We start from the raw sequence: 6,000 nt of genomic DNA, 5'->3' as shown, positions 1-6,000 counted from the left end.
AGTGAAATGGAACAAGAAAGCAACTTGTTGGGAGTAATACATTTTGATGTGTGCAGTCCAATGAGTGCTGAGGCACGCAGTGGATATCGTTATGTTCTTACTTCACAGATGATTTGAGTAGATGCTAAGTATATTTACTTGATGAAACACAAGTTTGAATTATTGAAAGGTTCAAGTAATTTCAGAGTGAAGTTGAAGATCGTTGTGACAAGAGGATAAAATGTCTATGATATGATCATAGATATGGATATCCGAGTTACGAGTTTGGCACACAATTAAGACATTGTGGAAATTGTTTCACAACTAACACCACCTGGAACACCATAGTGTGATGATGTATCCGAACATCATACCTACACCCTATTGGATATGGTGCATACCATGATCTCTCTTATCGAATTACCAATATTGTTTATGGCTTAGGCATTAGAGACAACCGCATTCACTTTAAATAGGGTACCACGCAATTCCGTTGAGATGACATCGTATGAACTATGGTTTAGAGAAACCTAAGTTGTCGTTTCTTAAAAGTTTGGGGCTGCGATGCTTATGTGAAAAAGTTTTAGGCTGATAAGCTTGAACCCAAAGCAGATAAATGCATCTTCATAGGACACCCAAAAACAGTTGGGTATACCTCCTGTCTCAGTTCCGGAAGCAAAAGGGGTTGTTTCTAGAATCGGGTCCTTTCTCGAGGAAAAGTTTCTCTTGAAAGAATTGAGTGGGAGGATGGTGGAGACTTGATGAGGTTATTGAACCATCACTTCAACCAATTTGTAGCAGGGCACACGAAGTTGTTCTTGTGGCGCCTACACCATTTGAAGTGGAAGCTGATGATAGTGATCATGAAACTTCAGATCAATTCACTACCAAACCTTGTAGGTCGACAAGGACGCGTACTGCTTCGGAGTGGTACGGTAATCCTGTCTTGGAGGTCATGTTGCTAGACAACAATGAACCTACAAGCTGTGGAGAAGCGATGGTGGGCCTGGATTCTGACAAATGGCTCGAGGCCATAAAATCCGAGAGAGGGTCCATGTATAAAACAAAATGTAGACTTTAGAAGAACTACTTGATGGTCGTAAGGCTGTTGGGTACAGATGGATTTTAAAAGGGAAGACGGACAATGATGGTAAGTGTCACCATTAAGAAAGCTTGACTTGTCTCTAAGATGTTTTCCGACAAGTTCAAGGAGTTGACTACGATGAGACTTTCTCACTCGTAGCGATGCTAAGAGTCTGTTGAAATTATATTAGCAGTTCCTGCATTATTTATGAAATCTTGCAAATAGGATGTCAAAACATTGTTTCCTCAATGATTTTCTTGAGGAAAGGTTGTATGTGATACAACCAGAAGGTTTTGTCAATCCTAAAAGATGCTAACAAGTATGCAAAGCTCCAACAATCCTTCTAAGGACTGGAGTAAGCATCTCGGAGTTGGAATATATGCTTTGATGAGATAATCAAAGATTTTGGGTTTATACAAAGTTTATGAGAAACTTTTATTTCCAAAGAAGTGAGTGGGAGCACTATAGCATTTCTGATGAGTATATGTTGTTGACATATTGTTGATCGGAAATGATGTAGAATTTCTGGAAAGCATATAGGGTTATTTGAAAAGTGTTTTTCAATGGAAAACCTGGATTAAGCTACTTGAACATTGAGCATCAAATCTATAAGGATAGATCAAAAACGCTTAATAGTACCTTCAAATGAATACATACCGTGACAAGATTTTGAAGGAGTTCAAAATAGATCAGCAAAGAAGGAGTTCTTGGCTGTGTTATAAGGTGTGAGTATTGAGTAAGACTCAAGACTTGACCACGGCAGAAGAGAGAGAAAGGACAAAGGTCGTCCCCTATGCTTAGACGTAGGCTCTACAATATGCTATGTTGAGTACCGCACCTGAAGTGTGCCTTGCCATGAGTCAGTCAAGGGGTACAAGAGCGATCCAGGAATGGATCACATGATAGCGGTCAAACTTAACCTTAGTAACTAGTGGACTAAGGAATTTTCTCGATTATGGAGGTGGTAAAAGTGTTCGTCGTAAATGGTTACGTCGATGCAAACTTTGACGCTAATCCGGATGACTCTGCATAGTAAACCGGATTTGTATAGTAGAGCAGTTATTTGGAATAGTTCCAGATAGTGCGTGGTAACTGCATCTAGAAGCTGACATAGAGATTTGTAAAGCACACACGGATCTGAAAGGTTCAGACCCATTGACTAATAACCTCTCTCATAAGCGAGATATGACCAAACCCCATGGGTGTTGGATTCATTACGATCACATAGTGATGTGAACTAGATTATTGACTCTAGTGCAAGTAGGAGACTGTTGGAAATATGCCCTAGAGGCAATAATAAAATGGTTATTATTGTATTTCCTTGTTCATGATAATTGTCTATTGTTCATGCTATAATTGTATTAACTGGAAACCGTAATACATGTGTGAATACATAGACCACAACATGTCCCTAGTGAGCCTCTAGTTGACTAGCTCGTTGATCAATAGATGGTTATGGTTTCCTGACCATGGACATTGGATGTCATTGATAACGGGATCACATCATTAGGAGAATGATGTGATGGACAAGACCCAATCCTAAGCATAGCACAAGATCGTGTAGTTCGTTTGATATGAGCTTTTCTAATGTCAAGTATCATTTCCTTAGACCATGAGATTGTGCAACTCCCGGATACCGTAGGAATGTTTTGGGTGTACCAAACGTCCCAACGTAACTGGGTGGCTATAAAGGTGCACTACAGGTATCTCCGAAAGTGTCTGTTGGGTTGGCACGAATCGAGACTGGGATTTGTCACTCCGTATGATGGAGAGGTATCTTTGGGCCCACTCGGTAATGCATCATCATAATGAGCTCAATGTGACTAAGTAGTTAGTCACGAGATCATGCATTATGGAACAAGTAAAGTGACTTGCCGTTAACGAGATTGAACGAGGTATTGGGATACCGACGATCGAATCTCGGGCAAGTAACATACCGATAAACAAAGGGAATTGTATACGGGATTGACTGAATCCTCGACATCGTGGTTCATCCAATGAGATCATTGTGGAACATGTGGGAGCCAATATGGGTATCCAGATACCACTATTGGTTATTGGCCGGAGAGGTGTCTCGGTCAGGTCTGCATGGTTCCCGAACCCGTAGGGTCTACACACTTAAGGTTTGGTGACGCTAGAGTTGTTATGGGAAATAGTATGTGGTTACCGAAGGTTGTTCGGAGTCCCGGATGAGATCCCGGATGTCACGAGGAGTTCCGGAATGGTCCAGAGGTGAAGATTTATATATGGGAAGTCCAGCTTCAGTCACCGGAATGGTTTCGGGGGTTATCGGTATTGTACCGGGACCATCGAAAGGTGTCTGGAGGTCCACCGGGTGGGGCCATCTGCCCCGGGGGACTTAATGGGCTGAATGTGGGAGGGAACCAGCCCCCTAGTGGGCTGGTGCGCCCCCCCAAGGGCCCAAGGCGCCTAGGGTTTGGAAACCCTAGGGAAGGGGGCGCCTCCACCTTGCTTGGGGGTCAAGTCTCCCCTCCTGGCCGCCACCCTCCCTCTAGATGGGATCTAGAGGGGCCGCCCCCCTCTCCCCTTCACCCTATAAATAGAGGGGGTGGGAGGGCTGCAACACCCTTCTCCTGGCGCAGCCCTCTCCCTCCTCCAACTCTTCCTCCTACTCCGTAGTGCTTGGCGAAGCCCTGCAGGAATACCACGAGCTCCACCACCACCATGTCATCGTGCTGTCGGAGTTCTCCCTCAACTTCTCCTCTCCCCTTGCTGGATCAAGAAGGAGGAGACGTCCCCGGGCTGTACGTGTGTTGAACGCGGAGGCGCCGTCCGTTCGGCGCTAGATCAGATCTTCCGCGATTTGAATCACCGCGAGTGCGACTCCATCAACCGTGTTCTTGTAACGCTTCCGCTTAGCGATCTTCAAGGGTATGAAGATGCACTCCCTCTCTCTCTTGTTGCTAGAATCTCCATAGATTGATCTTGGTGATGCATAGAAAATTTTGAATTTCTGCTATGTTCTCCAACATTTATTGGCTGGCGGCTCATGTTGATGCAGAAGATCTGGTCAGTAAGTGTGATGGTTGTCAGAAATTTTCAGGACAAGATCACGTGTCGGCTCAAGAATTGAGGATGATTCCAGTTACTTGGCCGTTTGCAGTCTGGGGGTTGGATATGGTTGGGCCTTTTAAAAGGTCTAAGGATAAAAAGACTCATCTCCTGGTAGTTGTTGACAAGTTTACAAAGTGGGTTGAAGCTGAGCCGGTCAGTAAATGTGATGCAACCACGGTGGTTTAATTCATCAAAAAGGCGATCTTTCGTTTTGGATACCCTCATAGTATCATTACTGATAATGGTACTAATCTGTCTAAGGGTGCAATGAAAGAGTTCTGTCAACAAGAGCATATCCGGCTTGATGTATCATCAGTGGCTCACCCCCAGTCTAATGGTCAAGCTGAAAGAGCTAATCAAGAAATCTTGAGAGGTATCAAACCCCGGCTTATGGCCCCTGTGCAGAGGACATCAGGGTTTTGGGTGGAAGAGTTGCCCTCGGTGCTGTGGAGTATCAATACCACCCCCAACAGTTCTACGGGTTACACGCCTTTCTTCATGGTTTACGGAGCAGAGGCGGTTCTCCCTAGTGACATACGCCACGATTCGCCCCATGCGGCGGCTTATGTTGAAGCTGATAACGAGAAAGCACATTAGGATGCTATCGACCTATTGGATGAAGAGCGTGACCTTGTGGCGGCTCATTCGACAATTTACTAGCAAGACCTACGTTGTTATCACAGCCGCCGGGTTAAAACCAGAACCTTTCAAGAAGGAGATTTGGTGCTCCGGCTCATCCAGGATCAAACTCACATGCACAAGCTATCCCCACCTTGGGATGGACCTTTTGTGGTCAGCAAAAATCTGAACAACGGGTCATACTACCTTATCAATGCTCGAGACCACAAGGACTCACGCACGTCGAAGGAGGAAACCCACCGTCCGTGGAATATTTCTCATTTCCGGCCTTATTACACCTGAGCCACCGGCTCTCGTGATGTACATACTTTCACCAATGTATATATTATGATTAGTATAATAAATCCGGCATCCTTGATGATTCAGGGCCTCTGTCGTTTCATTTCTAAGAATCTGAATCTTTATTGTTACTTCATAAGGTCACTTGGGGGCTTCCTGCTCATTGAGCATAGCTGTGACTACCCAACTGGTCCGGCTTGAACACTTGGATCAAAATATTACTTGGGGGCTTCTTGTTAAATGAATAAGATCTTTCTTGTCCTTTGTAATAGGCTTGGACGCCAGGTGTATTCACCAAAAATCCGGGTTATCCTGCTTTTGTATGCTTGCCACTCCGACCAGGTAATCCTGGAATGACTCACCGTACTCTTGACAGTCACTCTTTTAAAAGACCCTGAACTTGTCAAAGTAAAAACAACGATTGGTCATGTGAGGCCCGGCTTACAGGTTTGAATTAAGGAATAACTCAGTGGTTGTGCAGCCCTTGAATAGCACTTGATGTTGAGGCTTGGCAGCCTTTGAATGCCTTGATCTTTCTGGTTTACGTTGACTTTGAATTTTTTCTAGACAATTTGTGTTTGTGCCATATTGATATATGGTTGAAATTTGATTCAGTCCATGATGCCTTGATTGTTATTTACTAATACCTAGTGTTTGTTAACCCGGCCTGGCTTTGGACGTTAAGTTGCCAGTATATGATGATCATATGTTTGGAGTCCTGTACGCTCAAATTTTAGGGGATGTTGCCCTTTATTGTGTAAGGCGTTGTAAGCCGACGGTGTGAATAAATTACATAGAGTGCTACGCTCTATTGGGACCGTTGCCCTTATTGCATATGGCCTGATAAGCCGACAATACACATAAGTATCACAGGTATTCTATTTTTTTTATAATTATATGAGGTCTTGATAAACCGGCCCTGGTTATGGACGTTAGAGTCACTA

The sequence above is a fragment of the Triticum dicoccoides genome, chromosome 3B, assembly GCF_002162155.2.
Source record: "Triticum dicoccoides isolate Atlit2015 ecotype Zavitan chromosome 3B, WEW_v2.0, whole genome shotgun sequence".
Classification (NCBI taxonomy): domain Eukaryota; kingdom Viridiplantae; phylum Streptophyta; class Magnoliopsida; order Poales; family Poaceae; genus Triticum; species Triticum dicoccoides.
The sequence above is the reverse complement of the archived record's forward strand: the minus strand, read 5'-3'. Positions refer to the sequence as shown.